The 21,187-nt window shown below is 37.4% G+C and overlaps 1 pseudogene; it reads right to left on the bottom strand.

The window, feature by feature from the left end:
- Positions 1 to 8,855: 8,855 nt before the first annotated feature.
- LOC149250351 (abscisic acid receptor PYL8 pseudogene) lies at positions 8,856 to 9,497 on the bottom strand (annotated as a pseudogene).
- Positions 9,498 to 21,187: the final 11,690 nt, after the last annotated feature.

Raw genomic sequence — 21,187 nt, 5'->3', positions numbered from 1 at the left:
GGGATTATATAAATAGGTGTGTGTTAGAGAGTCTAAGGCAAGTAATCTAAGCTGGTCTATGGGTACAAAGGAAGAAGTCTAGCACAGAGAAGTAGTATTAGAGGGGAAAAGGATCTACACCTGAGTGTGCAGAGGCCTAGAGTAGTGTCTGTAACTGAGTACGCGGCGAGTCTATAAAATTATATTGAAGATCAATAAAGGAGATTATTGCAGAAATTCCTTTGTTTATCTCTTTACATCTATTATGTATGAATGCGATATATGCTGTGATGAATAATGTCTTTATGAAATAATGATGTATTGATGTGCGCGTTTACTTGATCCATCTTAATATCTGAATGCAATTAATGTTAAGTGATTACACGAAGATCATAGTGCTTTCTACTAAAGTTATTTAACACTTAGGTATATCAGAGTAAACACTAATCTAAAGGTACACTAGGGTGCACGTAAGTAGCTGATTAGCTTGTTCAGGGTCCGCAAAAGCCAGTCGTAGACCTTTGCAGAGGTCTAGAGGATGATTAAGGGAAGTTACAGTGATAGGTCGTAAGGGCTTATAGATTTGCACGGAGGCAGATCTCGGTCATAAAAGGACATCACACTGATCTCTGGATGCAGAAATGTGGTTCCAGCATCCCCCCATATTGCTTTGGGTGAGACTTCAGTTCACGCACCGCAGATTGAAAAATAAAAGAGTAGCACCCTGTTTTGAGAGCTCTACAATAATACAAATGGTATACATGAATTTTTATAACTGGTATATTTCTTTTGTTTAATCCTGTTCCGATGCGCTAGGGTAACTACACCAGTGTGTGCATGTTCCTAAGTGCACGAGTATTTTTTCAAATTAAAACCCTATCATGGTGCACCTTGTTGTTTATGCATCGGTGCATTTAAATACATTAAGAGAATTCGTGCATCACTTTAGTATAGCACTGAAATGGTGAAAATGAATTTTACGACCGACATTTTTTAAATTTAATCTTTGTTTGATGCCATTTCTTAGTATACGCACGGGTGTGTCGTATATAGGTAGTACACCATTGTTTTCTTTTTTAATAAAAATGCCCTTGCAATGATGCACCACTTTCTATTAGGCATCAACGCTACATATTGGTTACGCACTGCGACATTAATGTATTTGTTTAGCATTGAGGCATTGTGAGAGTATAGCATCATATTGGGAAAATGAATTTTATTATTGAAATTTTTTAAATTCGACCCTTTCTAGTGATATTGAGTATTATATGCACTGGTGTGCATTATGTACTTAGAGCATCGTTACAGTTTTAGTTTTATTAAAAAAACTCTATCACGGTGCACCATATTCTATTAAGCATTGGTGCGTATGATTATATAATGCACCAATACATTTGGGTATTATAGACACATCAGTGCGTTTGCGTATTATAGACACACCACTAAAAAACATCCGCTAAAACATCCACCCGCCCATCTACGTTAGTGAACTCTGCTACAAATGGACTTTTGGGCTACTATTATAGGGGCTTCCACAAAACCTCTGTTAGCGAGTCTTTTCCATGTAGTGAAACTTTGTCAAACCTTCCTTCAAACCTTCCCTGTCTTCTTTTAAACCTTCCAGATCTCATTTTAAACCATCCATGTTCCATTTTAAACCATCCATGTCTCCTTTTAAACCACCCATGTCCCCTTCTAGTTCATTTTTTGTGGCTCTTTGTGAAACAAAAAATTGTTGCAGTGGATCTCGTAAATTTGATATATCATGTTTCATTTCATCCTCTTCATGAATCATAGTGGAGCTTTCTGAGTTCTTAATGGGTGTAGATTTTTTTTGTTTGGGAGGCATTTTGGAACTAATTAATGAAATATTTCCTTCACTATGTCATTTTAATCACTTCAAACTGACTTTTCAAACCAAAGTTATGCAAATTTAAAAATTAAAACCTATTAGAGATTGATTTTTAGCTTCCTGATAAGGATGACCTTGGAATTGTTGTATCTCTATGATTTCATCCTCCCAAGGTCTAAAATTGTGTCTTGTTCTATCCCTTTGTGTCGTCTTCCCAAGTCCACCAGTTAGACTGATATTGGATTCTTCAAGATAAAGTTAGGTCACATATCCCAAGGTGACCTACTTATGGACTGATTTAGTAGAGTAAACTTGTATGGAATTCCACATGTCACATCCATTTACCATGCCTATGGTCAATTGAAAACAATAATTGAATATATGACGAAGATGAGAGAATTCTACTCACTAGTATCATTGAACAAAAAGTTAAAAGATTGAATATCACCAAAAAAATGATTGTGGGGATATTTATTGACCCAAGATCCAAACAACCCATTGATCCCAGGAAGATATGTATTTTCACTGATTGATGCACATTTCATCCATCGAAAGAGAACACAATTAGTCAATGATTTTTGGTTTTTGATAAACCTCCTTATGATAATCAGAAGGTGCCATTGTATTGCCTTTGAAAATTATGGGCCGAGTTCATGATTGGCCTCCACGTGAACTATTTTAACATTAGTGAGTTACAACAGATTTGTATTGGCTCCTCTCACAATCAACCAAATGTTAGCCATAATCCATTGAGAGGGCCACTTTCTCTTTGGTGTATGCATAACCCCCCCATAGACACTTTAACTTTTGGATTTCATTGATGACACTAGCACTATGATAGCATGTCTCACATGTAATCTAGTGAAATGTAGTTAATTCGTGGTAGCCTCCAAATGAGATACATCGATGGATTATTTTAGACCTCAAGGTGTAGGGGCTTTAGGTGACACCTATAGTAGACCATCAAATCCACATAGGTGGGTTGACGTTTCTAGTTTAAATCAAGTAGAACTATATCTATGCTCTCATTGTAGGCATATTCACAATGGCCCGATGGAGATCCTATACATGAAAGTTGTTTGGATGAGTTTAGTAAAAAAATTAATTGATGCTAAATCAATGGGTATATATTTCATTGTACAATTACCAAATATTCAATAAATGTAACTTTTAAATACTTCTTTTTTACTATTATTTTGTTTTACCATATATAGATGATATGAGAGAATACACTATGATCGAGGTGTGAATATTTCATTTCCTCCAATATTGATGCAGCCATGGCTACCACATTTGACATTGTGGCACCTCACATGGGTATTTAAATGAATTTATTTGTGTCTTCTTCAACAATAAATTAGCAAGGTTATAAAAATTGTTTTACAACTGTCCAAGTTTTTTTTTTTTTGTAAAATCAAATGTTTTATATTACTATAAAAAATAACAACAAAGATAAGTAGTGCAAGCTATTACTATGCCGCTTGGGATACCATACTAGAAACATAAGTTCAAAATTTTATAGTTTCATAACTCATAAGCTACTAAAATATCTTTTAAACTATAAAAATTACTAGGAAATAAAATAAACCACAAGGTAATATACATGATGATGGAAGTGATACTAAAGAAACCTTGCTTGACAAATCAGGCTCACACAGTCATTACTCTATTGGAGAGTCCATCAGGTTTGGTGGTTGTGGCACACTGTCATCATCCAAGGTAGAAAAATCAATGTGTTCATATTTCTTGGCAACTATAGAAACTCTCCTATTTAGCATACCCACTTTGTCCATTAGCTCAACCATGTAGATTATCATTTCATATTGGGTTTCCACTTGATCTCCAAGTGCCTTTACCATGATATTTGACATGTCAATACAACTTTATGGTTTTCATGTGTTGAAGAAAGCGTAACTAAGTTCGATATTTACAAATTTAATTTTGATCTTTGTACTTGTCAAGAAAAAGAAATATTATTTTTGTAAATTATAAGAATGAGTTTCTTGCTCATTTCATAGGTCTAGGAAATTCAAAGAATCAAAGTCATGTTAAAGAGCTCTTCTTGAGCATGAATATGCATCAACCTATTGTCAAGTAGCCTTCCAAGAAAAGCACCATCTTCCAAAGAAGAAGACTGCCAGAAAAACAATGTGAAAGAGAGTCAAGTCAACTTCAAAGTATATATAGATGACACGTCGACTCAATAAAAGGATGCAACGGTTCACTAAGTTCACGTAAGCTTGCATACATGGACTAGAACCTATAAATACACAGTTGGAGTAATTACAAGAGGACATAACTTTGGATCACTCTGAAACTTCGATTGCATAGTAAGGTAGAGTATCTTGGTGATAAGGAGAGTGACATTTTCACATAAGATATCTGAAATCTCGGGCAAGCATAGTGACACATAATTTCAGGTTTCTCTGGGAATTTTTGTGGGAAAAAGGACTTCAGATACCTCTGCTATCTTCGGTGATGATGATAGTGAAATATAACAGTCTCATGACCATGGTCTCTTCCCGTTTTCAGTGACTATTGTCATAGAAGTTACAGTCTTGACATGCATATGAAGAACCTCAGTCATACTCTATCTCGGGTTATATATATACACAGTCACAGTATTGATCTCACAGTCTTGATGTATATACAATGGAGAGGATCATACAGTCTCGGCATATCATCAAGACACAATCATGATCTAAGTATAATCACAACCATGGTCTCAAGAATATATCTGTGGTAGTGCAATAATATGACACAGTAATGATGGTGTAGTTGAGACAATGCAACAATGATCTATGTGAATGATCCGGATTTAGACAGGAACGCAATAGATTACATAGATAACCATAAATACAGAGATGCGATAACCATAAAAACAGAGATGCAACAGAAATAATAATATGCGATAACCATAAAAACAGAGATGCCGCGGAAATAATACTTCATTTCATTAATGGAGAATACTGAAATATGCTTACAAATAGAAATAACCCAGCTAGGGCGATGGTAGCTTATCTCTGAGAAGAGATGTGTCGGCTACATGCCTCTGAACTGTGTTACAATGAGGCTCGAGGGCCTATTTATTGTTGAGAAACAATGGAAAACCCTTCACATTCCAAAACCTAACCCTAGAAGATGAAACACCAAATTGTGGGCCCCGTTTTTGGGTAAGTTCGTACATCAACTTCCCGGGGTCGCGAATTGGTCATACTATCTCCATTTGATGTGCATGATAGCCCATTGGAAATATCTCTCCGAGGACTACGACGAAAAAGACGATTTTTATCAGAAAAATCGCTGGCAGGTGGATTTCCCAAAAAACGTCGTTTAGGGCCTCAAAACGGCTCCGGAAGTTTAGGACCCGAAAAACTGCTAAAAATAGTAAATTGTGCTATAATTAAGGAAACTGATAAAAACTGTAAGAAGCACTAGAGTGGATCCAAGTGGAATTAGCGGGTGGCCACCAATATCCACCTGGATCAGTGAAGATGGAGTAATGGTGTAGAAGCGATGATCTCATTGTCATAATGAGTATCTCAGTAAAGGCACAATAATGTTCTCAGTGATGACAGTAGCAAGGAAAATCTCAGTGGTCCAGTGATGATGAACTCAGCGACAACGAAGAAGAGGATTGGTCTCTTGGTCTTGGAGTGGCCTAATAGGTTAAGGGTCAAGGTCTTGGTATTCGTCAATTATAACCGCTATAAGAAAAAATTTTTGTAGGTTTTCCTCTCCAAGAGGGCGAGGTTTTGGTCCTAGCAGAAAGCCAACATCTTGTGTTCTTGTCTCTTGTATTTTGGTAATTGTTTGATGAAATAAGAAATACACATACTAATGGTATCAAGATAAGATTGTGATAATAAGCAAAAAGTTAAAATAACTCACAAACAATTATCATGTGATGAAGAATCATATAAACTACATTTTCCCTAGATTCTTCAACATGGTTTCAAAGCTATGGTTACAGTCAAAGGAAGGGAAGAAAAGAGACATTTAAAGGATCAATCTTCTAGGAGGGCATCAAAGTAAGCTAAAGGACATCAAGGTCTGCATTAAATAAACAAGCCCTGATATTGATCAAACCCTAGAAATCTACAACAACAATCTACATCAGCAAGTTTGTCTATACAATCAAGGGGATAGTCTAAAACAACAAGAACTTGTGTGTCGACAGTCCTCATCAAAAGGCCACCAAGACCCTCATCAATATGTCTACAAAAAAGGACAACTCGAAGGATTTGAAAATGAAGATCAGATCAACTTGGAGAAATTTGAAAACCTAGCAAGAATCCTGATCTACAAAATAAGGAAAATCATATTGAAGGCACTATCATCTCCAAGGTTATAAAATCAAGAAAGGATCGTATCCTTTCCCTAGAAGAAGACCATCCGAGGAAGAAACTAATCATCCTCATCAAAAGGGAGAAACCTTTTCCATTTAAGGAAAGGCTTTCTCACTTGAAAGAAGATCATCCGAGGAGAATCCCTCATACACCTTCTTCAACCTTCACCAACTTGATCAAGGTGAATATTTCATCTTCACATGAAAAGTAAGAATCTTTTCAATTTATAAATTTTGTTAAATGACTTCATGAATTGCAAGGACATCTATAAGTTGATGGGTCATCAAGATCCCTTGCATGGAGAAGAATTATAGTGATAGTCCTCTAAGAAGATGAAGTCACTAAAAGGTCTGCTATAAATTTATGGAAATTGATACTTATAAGATCCGCTCATATAGAAATATTGGAGACATCAAAGAAAATCTATAAGATAGACTCATTCTCTAAATGTGCAATGAAGAAGGTCACATGAAATTTTATCTACATGGAAGCAAAGGTATCGAAGGATGTAGGATACCTTCATAAGGTCCCATCAATAAGATTGAGGAAGGAAGATAACCATCACTGATCTATAATGCACTAATAGATAAACAAGGTAACAAATATCTATGAGTTACCTAATTCAACAACTTATGGTCTCTATGATAGATAGAGAAAGACAAGTTGATGACAAAAATATTGAAGGTTAAAATAACTCAACCATGTACAGAAAGGAAAGACAAGGTTGGTCCTCAAGCAAGACAAAATAAGTATAGCTATCATTCAATGCTATAGAAATATTTTTTAAGCTCATACCAATGAAAGATGGAGGAAACTGAAGAAGAGGACCAAGGAAGGAGGGAGTAAAAAATCTCTCCTATGAGTAAGATAGTATCCCTTACAAAAGGGTCTTGTCATAAGCTCCTAAATATTGTGTTATAAGATATGAAAATGATAATAAGCTGCATCATGGCATCATGGAAGCATCATAAATAAGAGCTCGTGACATCACCATGGGAATCCTAAAGAACAAGATCCATGGCAGAGAAACATGTAGGATATATAGCCCTTGGGAACCTCAATGGACATTGAAGGAAGGAAAGGAGTAATCTAAGGCTCATCATACAAAAGGGAAACATCTGCCAGTTGGGGATATAGAAGATCCTCAAAATTCTCTGATGGAATCCTCATTGTAGGGTTCCCTAATTTAGAGAGGAAGTAAGTGTTTCAACAAAAAATCCAACTTATGGAATCCATGAGATGATGATATGATGACATGAAGTAGATGAAGGGATTGAAGATATTTTAAATCAAGGAAGCTACTGCAAGAAACTTCGATGACTTGAAGGTAAAATAAGGTATGTATGCTTATGGTTAATATTATAATGCCATGTCATACGATTGTTGGTAACATAGATCATTGCTTCTATCTTAAGAAGCATGATCAAGAAGAAAAAGTATTTCCTCCTCTCAAAGGATGCAAGAAGGCATAAGTCACACTAAGTGAAATCAACATAATATGTCCTCATACAAAGTACGAGATGGTTGACTACAATGAATAAACTCTGGTTGAAAGCCAATGGGAATGAAATGTGTGAGGAAGGAAGAAATCATGAGATATGCAACCATGATAAAGGAAATCAACATCCCAAAGACCAAGAAGATTTGACTAGTTCAAAAAAAAATTAGATCGCTCTCAACTCATATTAGATTGATATTTAAAATAAATCTATCCTGATTTTATAATACTTTCCTTGAAAAAAAAATTTAAAAATAACTAATCACATGAAAAAATAACTAAACAAAGCCTAACCAAAATATTGAGCGTTTTGTCTAACCCTAGAGCTTTAGTAATCACGCTACATTCAGCTTTTTGTCTAACCCTAGCATTTTAGTAATCACGCTACGATTGCCTTCATCACCAGAGTAAATAGCTCCTTCCAACTTCCCCTGAATTCGGTGACTGAAAATGTTTCTCGTATCGGGCTACAATAATACTTCATCTTGTTCGGGGTCTATGGGGTATTGGGCTACAATAATACTTCATCTTGTTCGGGGTCTATGGGGTCTCGAACACGTGATTAACATTGTGGACAAACCTATTTCGTGTAACGTTACTTTCTTGTTCAGTTCTCGATGTCTCGACATCCAATTCCAGAATTTAACCTGTTAGTGTGTGTTGACTGCACTTAAATCTTAATAAATCTTAATAAAGTACAATACGAAGGATGTTGCAGAGGTATTGGAGCATATGCAAAATTATTGAAAATCAAAGTAGTATAAATACGAAAGATTTTGCAGGAGCTGTGGAGGCATCTATATCTCTACTTTGCGTTTCATTTTCAATTGATGGAAGGAAGTTTAAGTTCTAAAGATTTTAGGCCATTGCCAAAAAATACCCAAAAAAATATTGTTATATTGTTTCAGTTATTTGTATAAAATAAAGTCTATGGATCACAAAAATCTGAATTCAAAAATAAAAACAGAAACAAAGTTGTTTTATGTTACATTGTTTTGGAATTAAAAACAAAATTGTTGTTCAATTTTACATTTTTCAACTTAATAATGTCCTCAACTACCCTCTGCCACTTTAGGAAAGAATGCAATTAGGCATGGTTTCTGCCATAACAAATATATCTCCCGTAACAAATAAAAAATAATGCAGTTTGTTCTTTCCGATCATAATATAAAAACAATTATTTATTAATCTGTTGAGACGTGGGCCGTGGGAACAACTTTGACAAGGACTGTTGAGACGTGGGCCGTGGGAAGAACTTTGACAAGGACTGCAGGTTGCACCTGACTATGGTATCTATGAAGGTGCATGTATCTTCTCTAAAATTCCCCTCTGGAATATCTGTCACATAACATTCCACAACATTAGTCCAAACACTTCCCTCCTCTACGAACTCGTTCAATGTCGTCACGGATTGATAATTCCGAAGCCGGTGCTCTCCTCCCAACACCCTGAAACTGAGAATGTGCTTCTCCTCGTCCAGAATCTCAAGGCGCTCAATGCTGTTCTTCGCTGGAAGCCCCGATACGAGTTTGACTTCCCTGAAGCATCCCACCTTGACATCTCCCTTCACGGAGCAGCTGCTGACGAAGGGCTTGTACGTTTCAGGTTTATCGAACCTTAGAATAACCGACCACACTGCGTTCGCCGGTGCGTTGATTCTCTGAATATTTACGGACGAGCACTGCTTTTCTTCCTTTCCAACCTGGTGGTTGTAGTACTTGTTTATCAAACTGAGGGGCCTGCATATGTTTTGTTGGGCAACCAGAATTCTGATTTCAATCTCTGGACAGATTTTAATCTGCTGCCTCATCATTTCCATTCTCACAGTACAAATAATATCTCTGATTTGTATTATCAAAGTTGCCGATTTATCTGTGGTTAGACTGTAGACACACATATATATATACGGTGATGAGGAATAATATATGGTTCCATGATGGTCGGCAACTGCAACCCGCCCTCCATTAATTTCGTATCTTCCTCTCCCCGTTTTTCACTCTTCACGGGTTGAGGAATGATATAAGTAGGGAGTTGCAGTTGAATTGGATGCGCACACCCCCACTGCGCCCTCTCCACGAACAACTACTCAGATACTATTAATTGTTTGGAAAGGGATCATAAGTGGTTACCCGCATCCCGCACTACCCCTGACAAGCCTCATTAATTTCGAGAATTGCATCCTGCACTACCCATGACAAGAGCTCATTAATTTCGGGAATTGCATCCCGTTTTCCATTCTCACAGTACAACCCGCCCTCCATTAATTTCGCATCTTCCTCTCCCCGTTTTTCACTCTCTTCACGGGTTGAGGAATGATATAAGTAGGCAGTTGCAGTTGAATTGGATACGCACACCCCACTGCGCCCTCTCCACGAACAACTACTAAGATACGCACACCCTGTTGGAAAGGGATCATAAATTACTCCTTTACAACATACAAAAGTATACATATATTGCATACTCATGACCATTAATTAGGATTACACCCTTTTTTTATCCTATATTTAATAGATATTGATCTGGTTTTTAACTTTTTTTAATTTAGATTGCATGATCGTGGGCAACAAATCTCCAAAGTGGCTAACCGCATCCCGCACTACCCCTGACAAGACCTCATCAATTTCGGGAATTGCATCCCGCACTGCCCCTGACAAGGGCTCATTAATTTCGGGAATTGCATCCGTTTTCCGTTCATTAATTTCGGGAATTGCGTAGGTTCCTTTAACCACGCTTTACAGTTGACTTGAATATGCTGCTGTTGACGGAACAACGGGAAGAATATCCACCGCCTCCCCAAAGGACAACTATGCGTATACTATTAATTGTTTTCGACGGGATGATAAATTTGAAGCATTTATGTATATATGTAATTTCTTTTTTTTTTCTCAGTAAAAACTAAATCTATTAAGAAAACGTATGGTACAATGCGTGGTTACAAGCAAGAGAAGCAAGAACATAGGCAGACGGAAAGGATTGGTTGTCCACCTCGGCTCCTAAGAAAAAAAGAGTGGAACACAATGCTGAGCATGAAGAAACAAGAGGAACAAAAGAGCAAAGAGCTGAACAGAGGACTCTACCCTACATGTGCGGAATCCATTATTCTGCTTTTTTTCCCTTTCTTTTTACCAACTTTGACCCACTCAGGAGGATCTTGCTGAGCTGGAATAATTTGCATACTGAGATGAGCCAACGGGGAGGTTTCCTTTTCTGAGTCCGAGGTGGAGGATTCATGGTTCCTTTTCTGAGAGGCTGGTATGACTGATGAAACCACAGGACCTGCCGAGGACGGATCCGGTTCCGTCGCTGCTGCCATATCTTCCTTATTCTCTTCCTCTTCATCGGAGCTGAAGTCAAAATCGTCCATGGGAGGAGGATCATGAGGCTTCCAGCTTTTGGATTTCTGTTTAGCATTGGCTTTCTTCTTTTGGGCTGGCATCGTGGGACAAGAGCTCTGAAGGTGACCTGTATGATGGCAGTTGCGGCAGCGGAAGGCTGTGTTCTCGTAATCCAAAGACTGAGTCCAATGGAAATCTCCAATTTTGAGATTGATCTGGTCCGGGAGACCTTTGCTTATGTCAATTTCTACACAGATTCTGGCAAAAGTGTATAAGCCCTTTTCCCCTCTGTAAACGTCTGTGTCTAATAGGCGGCCTAGAGATTCGGCAATCCCTTGAAATACCGCAAAGTGCCAGAGATTCGCTGGGAGGTTTGGAAGTCTGACCCAAATGGGGAGTTTGGTGATAACTGCTGTAGAGGGATCAAAATCTGGGAACCAAGGAGTGAGGAATAAACCAGCTGCACCCCAGAACCATGGGCCACCAGATAAGGCTTTTTGATAGTCCTCATCGAAGGCGAATACTACGATGAAAAATCCCTTTGAGCATAGCAGAACCTTGCAGTTGTTGGTCCAGTTGGATTGGACCCATTGGTAGAGGTCTGCTGTGCGTGGCCATAGCCCATTAAACCTGCAGATAATGCCATGGTCCGCAAAATGCTGGGTTTGCTCATCCAGCGATGGGTGTTTTATTTCTATGGAGGGGGTTTCCTCCAGCTTGTCCACCAGGAAAGGCTTGGGAGCTTGAGCAGGTGGAACTGTTCTCTTAGGCAACTTTGCATGGACAACGTCTTTATAAGAAAACGCCTCCGCTGAGGAAGACTGCCCTGCAGCGCCCCCTCTTAGACGAAGGGTAAGAGCAATGGAGGAATTTCTTTGAATGCTGTAAAAAGACAGGGGGAAGAGATCCTCGAGTTGTTTACCTTCATGGAGAAGTATCTGTGCTGTAGAAGGGATCCTCAGCTTGATTTCCAGAGCCTGTTTAAGGTCTTGCACTAGATCCGTCGTTCTCACCCATTGTAGCAGGGTTTTGCCTGATATAGGCTTGATCAGGATCTGAAAAGGGGCAGAGGAACCAGAGTTCTGCTTGCCTCTGCCTATCTGAGACAACAGGCTGGCCTTCTTATCCTGCGTTTGCCACAGGAGATTGAGAAGAGAGGAGGCGGGAGTTCTGGAGGTGCCGAATCTGACATTGCGATCTTTACAAATAGATTGAAAATCTTTTTCCAGAACCGTATTTGAATCCTGAGAAACCTGGCTCTGAGCTAATAATATGGAGGCCATATTATAGATCTGCTTTACATCCTTTCTGCCCGAACCCTCACAGGAGTGTTTCGGTGCCCAAGCTTCAAGAAGATGAAAAATAACCTGCTGCCGAACATATGTCCGTAGACCCGAATCGATGAGTAGTATTTCCCCCAACGATTTGATGCAGATCTGGAAACGAGCCATCAGATCTGTGCATAACTCGGTTGTTACAATGCCCCGGCTAGCCTCATTCAACAACAGCTCGCTCAAGCGCATAGATCTGAGGCTGTGAGGGTTCGCCTGTGAGAGAAACCCAATAACGTCCTCCGTTTTTAACATTCGCTGCATTTTCGAAACCCATAAGCCCCTCACAGCCCTGGTTTCTTTCACATTTGCATCTATTGGCTTGCCGGCGAGGAGAAACCGTGGAGATCCGCGGTCCTTTACATCAGTGGGGAGCCAAATCTCTGCGTCATATGCAGATGCAATGATTCTTGCAAGGGCTCCTTCGTCAAAGGCCGTTGAGCAGCGCTGACGCCCTCCATTTTCCCTGCCGCCATAAACCCTAAGGAAGAGCCGAAGCTCGACAACGAAAGCGGGAACGAGGAAACCTGCGCTAGCCATTCTTACTCCTAAGATCTCATATATATGTAATTTCAACTTAAGTATGTATATATGTAATTTCAACCTCTTTTTACTATATTTAATATCCAGTAAATATTTTTTTTTGATAGTTTTATATTTGTGACATTGTTTTAGGATTGTATTATACCTCTAAAAGGTTTCAAAATAATTTTATATTTTGTTAATATAATCTTTTTAGAATGTTAGTATAATTTTTTAGAAGGTCAATATTTGTTTGAGATAATTATAGAAGCAGGTCCTTCTTCTATTGAGAGCCTAGCTATGCTCAGGTTTCTGATGTACAAGCACAAGCTCAATAACATAGACAATCATAGACTTCCTAAGCTAGCTTTAAATTCCAGCCAAAATCACGTAAGGCTTAACCGAGGATGGCATAAGGACACAAGGGCCTGGTTAAACTATTGGGAGATCAATGAGAATGATGCCTTGCAAAACATAAATAACATTAAAGATATTGTTACTTCTAAGTTCAAAGAAAAATTGTGGTGTGAGAAAGATTTAGCGTCTAAAAGAAAATTAAGTTATTATAAGAAGGTCATCAACACCACCCTTGAAGATCAAAAGTATCTCTCTATTCTAACTAGCTCAAAAAAGAAAATTAATATAGCAAAGATTAGAACGAATTCTCATGAGCTCCATAGTGAAACTGGCCGCTGGGTAGTTCCTAAAACGCCATGGATGGAAAGGATCTGCCATATTTGTGAGAATGGGAGCATCGAGGATGAAAACCACTTCCTCTTAGAGTGCCCTGCATACAACCACATTAGATCTCAATTTCACAACCTTTGTTACAATACTGACCTTCCTAGCCTTTTACAATGCCAAAATTATAGTGAACTCGGGAGGCTTCTCTCCAAACTTTTTGAGCATAGGAATAAAATCTTAAATCAAAATAATTAATTTGTCTTTTTAGGTCCGATAGATCATTATTTGGTCTCAGCGGACGTTAACCATCATCATCATCATTAAATTTTTTTTTGATAGTTTTATATTTGTGACATTGTTTTATGATTGTATTATACCTCTAAAAGGTTTCAAAATAATTTTATATTTCGTTAATATAATCTTTTTAGAATGTTAGTATAATTTTTTGGAAGGTCAATATTTGTTTGAGATAATTGCGAGATTTTTTCAAGTAGTTTTATATTCGTGAAACTTTTTTAAAATATTATTATTATTATGTAGGTTAAATAATGTTTTAGAATAATTGTGAGATTTTTTCAAGTAGTTTTATATTCGTGAAACTTTTTTAAAATATTATTATTTTTATATAGGTTAAATAATGTTTTAGAATATATGGTTAGATTTCTAGATCAAATTTATAAGAGATAATTAATTATTAATGAGTTAATATTTTATAAATTTGCATTAAATATTTAACTAATTATTTTAAAGGGAAGATAAAATTGTGGTGTGTAAGTGGATGTTTGAATATATTATATATTTATTTATTTATATTTTTTTGGGGTATAAATTGGATTTTATCTATTTTAAGTATTTTTTTAAATACAATAGATTTTTAAGTTTTTTTATATATTTAATAGATGTTTTATTTAAGTTTAATATAAAATTAATTTTTTCATTTGTATTATATAAAATTTTGGAAAACTAAATTGAATATTTATAAAAAGAAATACAATTTCATTTCTATAAAAATTATAGATTTATGATAAAATCATATGTTTTAAAAGAAAAAGAAATAAAAATTGAAATTGAAATAAAACGTAATTGATTAATTTTATAATTTAAATTATGTTTTAACTTTTAAATTTTTTAGACAGATTAGGTATTAAATCTCTATAAGTTTTCTCACACCACATATGCATATTCACATATGTTTTGACATTATATCATCTGTTTACTATATATATAAATTTGACCTACAAAATCATCCCACTTGTTTCTTTTCCCAAAAAAAATATCTCATACTTGTTATTTCATTAAAATGAAAGTATGTAAATTACTTTTCAATTACAACATTCCGCCAATCCGAAACATATGACAATCAAAATGAAAACTTGGTAGGTTCCAACAATTACAACAACTTCAGTTTCAGAATTAGTTGGCATTCACCGTAAGGACATAAGAAACTTTTTTGTAATGACTAAATGTCCTACAAGTTGGAGTAATGCTTCCTTTGATCTTATGTCTGCATCGAAATTTTGTTCCCTTTGGATATGTCATATGTATCTGATATGTCCAACTCCTCAAAAAATTCCTATAATTGGCACATTCTTTGTTGCCAATGACTCATGGAAAAGTTGTGTAAAGTTTCAATCCCAAGAACCAATCAATAACCACTAGTGAATTGCCAAAGATGTGTAAGAACTTCACTTGCCTAGACATTGCATAGTCAAGGATGAACCAAAGCCCAATTAAATTTTCTTTATTATTAGTTCTAGGCGTCAACGCTAAACTAAGAATGAAAGTGTGATGATTCTCCACGTGAAATGAAATTCATAGTTTACATACATCCTTGACATGAATTTTGGCACCATCAAATAAGGCTTCCTTAATCTAACGTAAAGCGTACACTATTACCAGTAAACAGACTTCAGGAAATCACATGAAAAACATAAGTAAAGATAATATAGACACAATAGTGGGGAATCAACGAATGCATAAAGATATCTTCTTTATTATTAGTTAAATCAGAATCAGAACTGATACATTGGTGTGTGTGTGTGTGTGTGTGTGTGTATGTGTGTCTATATAGTCAACTGGGACAGTTACACAGCCTAACTGTTTAACCAAACACTACAAATAATATGACATTAGTTATCACTTTATTACAATATGAATTCTAATAAATCACCATAGAAAAGATCTGCATGTGCTCATAGAAAAGATCTCCATGTGCACATCAACATCAACATGTGAATCCTTTTGAAGCACATCATCCATGGAAACTTCATTTCCATTTCTACCATCTTCTCTTTCCACTTTCTTCAGCTTTTGTGGAAGCATTGTTGGATTCAGAGTCCAACACCTTTCAGCAAGATGCCCTTGCTTATGGCAGTAAGTGCAACACATGTGCATCCTCTTGACAGCATGATTTTCCTTGTCCAATGGACCTTTGGCTCTTTGCTTCTTTTCCTTCAAAACTTTTCTGTATGTGGCCATTCTCTTTCAACATCTAGAAACATGATGGTTATCCAAACCACAAAAGGAACATGCAATTCTTTTCCCATGCTTACATGGAAATTTACCATGTTTTGCAAAATCAAAAGGAATATGATTAGAACCGGATTTATACCCGCCTCTTCCACCTTTATTGCCTTCATGAGGAGGTGAAGCAAATGAAGAAGTGGATCCCTTTGGAATACCATCAATCTCTTCAAGGCTATTAGAGTTTCCACAAATCCCTGGTTCAAGTGTGTGCTTCTGCACACCTACAATGCAACTCCCCCTTGGAGCTGTTTAAATGGCCTTCATGGTAGCTCTAGAACTTTCTCCATAAGTCTGTCCATAGCCAAGACCCAAATACTGAAGGATTTACTCAATCATTGTTGGCTCAACAATAACTTGTGCAGGCTTTCCCAAGCCCTTTCCTTCACGGCCCATCTTGGACATTAGCTTGGTTCCTATGCCTCTAGTATGTTTTTCAAAAGAACCAATATAAGCATTTTTAGAAGAATTTGAAGACAAACTGGAATGGTTTACCTCTTCTTCAAGCTGATACTTGACCAAGGCTTCTTTGGCAACAAAGAGTTATGACTTCGACTCATGCATTCTCTTCAGGTTCATATTTGCAATATGAAGTTGCCTCTCCATTTCCTGCAGTCTGTCAGAAAGCAACTGCTTCTCTTCCTTCATGGAATTCAACTACTATCTAAGTATGCAGCTCTTCTTTCCATCCTCTTACATTTCTTTCACCTTGTCCATCATGATGAACAAGTCTTGCTTCAAGTCTCCATCATAGAGTCTTGTGATGAAGGAGGAATTTGAGGATTCACTTGTAGAAGTTGTCATTATACCAATGAACAAAAGAACTTCAAACAAGATTAGCAAAGAGCATATTCAAGTAACCTTTGGAAAAAAACCTCTTGTTCTTCAAGGATTGCTTTGAGGTCCTTTGGGATAGAAGAATGCCTTCAGCCCTTCTTCCCTTTTGTCCTTCTTAGACTGAGCTATAAATAGCTTTCCCTTCACCTCTGCAAACTCAAACAATAGTTAATATGCAAAACAAGCATACAATCAACCTCTGGTTGTTTAAACACCTTTAGACAAGCAATCTTTGCTCTGTCAATCAACCATACTGATATAACCTTCTTCAAAGGTGAGGTTAACGAATCTCAAGCTTTGATACCACCTGATCTGAAAATGGGGCACTTCGGCCTCTAGTCTAATTTATAAGAACCTCTTCCACTCCCAAAGTTTAAACATTCCAAAGTCACAAATGATTAACCAATGCAGAATTAAATATGTGCTTGAAAGTAAGGTGAATGATTATGGCTATTTTAATTTTTTATGTGCTTTAAAATATGTTGTTTGTGCTGATATGTAAATACATGTAACAGTGCAAACAATGCAACAAATAACAAACACATAAGACAACAACTTAATATGAAGTTCATGCAAAACTCTTGGGCTACGTCTCCATGAGTTCTAGTCAACTCAACTAGGCTCTTTGGGATTATGGCAAAGTCCTTTTACCAACTCTTGGCTCAACTCCACTGTTTTACACAGAAACAATGGGTTTAGACACCATTTTATCCCTGGCTCTTGAAGCTCTCGCCTCTTCTGGCTCTCGGCTCTCACTCTCGCTCGTGGCTTTGGCTCTTGCCTCTGGCTCTTGGCTCTCGCTATGGCTCTCAGCTCTGGCTCTTGGCTTTGTCTCTTGGCTCTCGCTCTCACTCTCACCTCTGGCTCTTGGCTCTAGCTCTTATTTCTACAACCTTTAGTTCTCTGGCTTTTCATTTGAACTTCAAGTGACCCCAAAGGCTCCATCAACTGCTTTCCACAATAGCTTTTTTCTCACATGCTCTCTCCTTTTGCTTCTCGACTTCTCTTGTCTTAGCACTCCTTATCTCTGTCTCTGTCAGTCTATGGCTTTAAAGCCAATCGATGCTGTCTATTCGTTTCCACTTTTTTGGCTCTCTGGATCCTGGCCTCTGTCCACTCAAATCCCCCTCTGAGCGTTAGCAATCATTGCCAAATGCTTTCAGGGATGGTGGCCACCTGTTCTATAACAGAATGGACCATCAGTGCCTTGGAAATCCCAAAAATGGTCGTTCTCTATTTACACAAAGAAATACGCAAATACAAAGGAAAATTCGCCCAAATGCAGTCTATCAGACTCCAAAAGTTGTTAGTTCTACCCTATATTCCCTTCGGATCCGTCTTTGGGCGCGATCGCAAGTGATGTTGATCAACGCCTGTTATTGATTTTGGGTGGCTAACGCACATGAGGATTACCCACCTGAAAAGGGTGGCTTTCCCCCTCTAACACCTAGCCACATGGCATCCAGTCTATGGGCTCGGGCAGAGCCTGGCCAAAACCACTTATTGCCTGCGACTCGCACAAAATCCCGCTCATTTCGTGGTTTCCCTTTGTATTTGAAAAAGACATTAAAACACTAAAATATCGACGAATGGCTTTATGGCTGACTTCAAACACTATACAACATCATTTATACACCCTTTCGGGTCCAGATTCATTGTATCAGGCGCATTCCTTTTGTATTTTATTTATTTAACGAAACGCAATTTTACATTAAAAACACCTTTTTATGAACTTCAAAATACATATACTTTTACCCATAATACCTGTCGGGTCCGGATTTATCGCAAGTTGTATATGTATCAACCCTCGCTCTTTTATATAGTTCCGATGCGATATTGTGATATCACAATCACATAGTCCCAGGGTCTTTCCATATGGCATGGCCTATGCCAACGCCGATTGCAATCCGCCGGTATCGGCAATCGCAATATTGCTCGACACGAGGTCTCGCCTTAAGCCCATGCCACCATTGATGACGATCCACTGATATCGGCGATCAACATATCGCATCGGCTTGGGGGTACTTCCTTTATGTTATATCTACATGTGCTTTCCTCCGACCCCATTTGTCGGGGATCGACAATCGGGAGTTTCTTCCCCTTTTCACCTAAGTATGCCTTTGACCTCCTTCAATGCGATTTTTCTCCATAAAGCCTTGTAGGCCATTTTTTTAAAGATTTGCCTCTTTTTGCAAAGAACAAAGGGCATCTTCTTTCTACGATAACTTCTACATACTAAGTCCATTTTTTCCCATTCAAGTTGCAACAGATTCAGAAAGAGATGATCTCTACAATGGGTCTATTTCCAAGAACTTCCTTGGACTTTAATTTTTCCTCTATGAGGAACACTTAGACTTAGGGGTTTATCCAAAATCCATTTTGGATCATTTCAAGGATCAATCTTCTATGAGGGCATCAAAGCAAGCTAAAGGACATCAAGGTCTACATTAAAGAAACAAACCCTGATATTGATCAAACCCTAGAAATCTACAACAATAATCTACATCAGCAAGTTTGTCTATACAATCAAGGAGACATTCTACAACAAAAAGAACTTGTGTCTACACAATCCTCATCAAAAGGCCACCAAGACCCTGATCAATATGTCTACAAAACAAGACAACTCGAAGGCTTTGAAAATGAAGATCACATCAACATGGAAAAAGTTGAAACCCTAGCAACAATCCTGATCTACAAAATAAGGAAAATCATATTGAAGGCAATATCATCTCCAAGGTTATGAAATCAAGAAAGGATCGTCTCCTTTCCCTAATAGAAGACCATCCGAGGTAGCAACTAATCATCCTCATCAAAAGGAAGCAACCTTTTCCATTTAAGGAAAGGCTTTCACACTTGAAAGAAGATCATCTGAGAAGAATCCCTCATACATCTTCTTCAACCTTCACCAACATGATCAAGGTGAATATTTCGTCTTCACATGACAAGTAACAATCTTTTCAATTTATAAATTTTGTTAAATGAATTCATGAATTGCAAGGACATCTATAAGTTGATGGGTCATCAAGATCCCTTGCATGGAGAAGAAGGATAGTGAGAGTCCTCTAAGAAGCTGAAGTCACTAAAAGGTTTGCTCTAAATTTATGGAAATGGATACTTATGGGTTCCCCTCATATAGCAATATTGGAGACATCAAAGAAAATGTATAAGATAGACTCATTATTTGAATGTGCAATGAAGAAGGTGACATGAAATTTTATCTACATGGAAGCAAAGGTATCAAAGGATGTAGGATATCTTCATAAGGTCCCATATACAAGATCGAGGAAGGAAGATAACCATCACTAATCTATAATGCACAAATATATATATCTATGAGTTACCTCATTCGACAACTTATGGTCTCTATGATAGATAGAGAAAGACAAGTTTATGACAAAAATATTGAAGGTTAAAATAACTCAACCATGTACAAAACGGAAAGGGACGATTAGTCATCAAGAAAGACAAAATAAGTATAGATAAGATTCAATGCTATAGAAATATTTTGGAAGCTCATATCAATGAAAGATGGAGGAAGTTGAAGAAAAGGACCAAGGAAAGAGGGAGTAACAAATCTCTCCTATGAGTAAGATAGTATCCCATACAAAAGGGTCTTATCACAAGCTCCTAAATCTTGTGTTATAAGATATGAAAATGATAATAAGATGCATCATGGCATCATGGAAGCATCATAAACAAGAGATCGTGACATCACCATGGGAATCATGAAGGACAATATCCATGGTAGACAAACATGTAGGATATATAACTCTTGGGAACCTCAATGGACATTGAAGGAAGGAAAGGAGTAATCTAAGGCTCATCAGACAAAAGGGAAACATCTGCCAGTTGGGGATATATAAGATCCTCAAAATTATCTGATGGAATCCTCATCATAGGGTTCACTAATATAGAGAGGAAGTAAGTGTTTCAACAAACATTCCAACTTATGGAATCCATGAGACGATGATATGATGACGTGAAGTAGATCAATGCATTGAAGATATTTTCAATCAAGGAAGCTACTGCAAGAAACCTCGATGACCTGAAGGTAAAATAATGTATGTATGTTTGTGTTCAATATTATAATGTCATGTCATATGGTTGCAGGTAACATGGATCACTGCTTATACCTTAAGAAGCATGATCAAGAAGAAAAAGGATTTCCTCCTCTGAAAGGATGCAGGAAGGCATAAGTCACACTAAATGAAATCAACATAATATGTCCTCATATGAAGTACGAGATGGTTGACTACAATGAAGAAACTCGGATTCAG

The sequence above is a fragment of the Pinus tabuliformis genome, chromosome 7 (assembly GCF_031772625.1).
Source record: "Pinus tabuliformis cultivar Carrire ecotype Pingquan chromosome 7, CPIR1, whole genome shotgun sequence".
NCBI lineage: Eukaryota > Viridiplantae > Streptophyta > Pinopsida > Pinales > Pinaceae > Pinus > Pinus tabuliformis.
The sequence above is the reverse complement of the archived record's forward strand: the minus strand, read 5'-3'. Positions and strand labels throughout refer to the sequence as shown.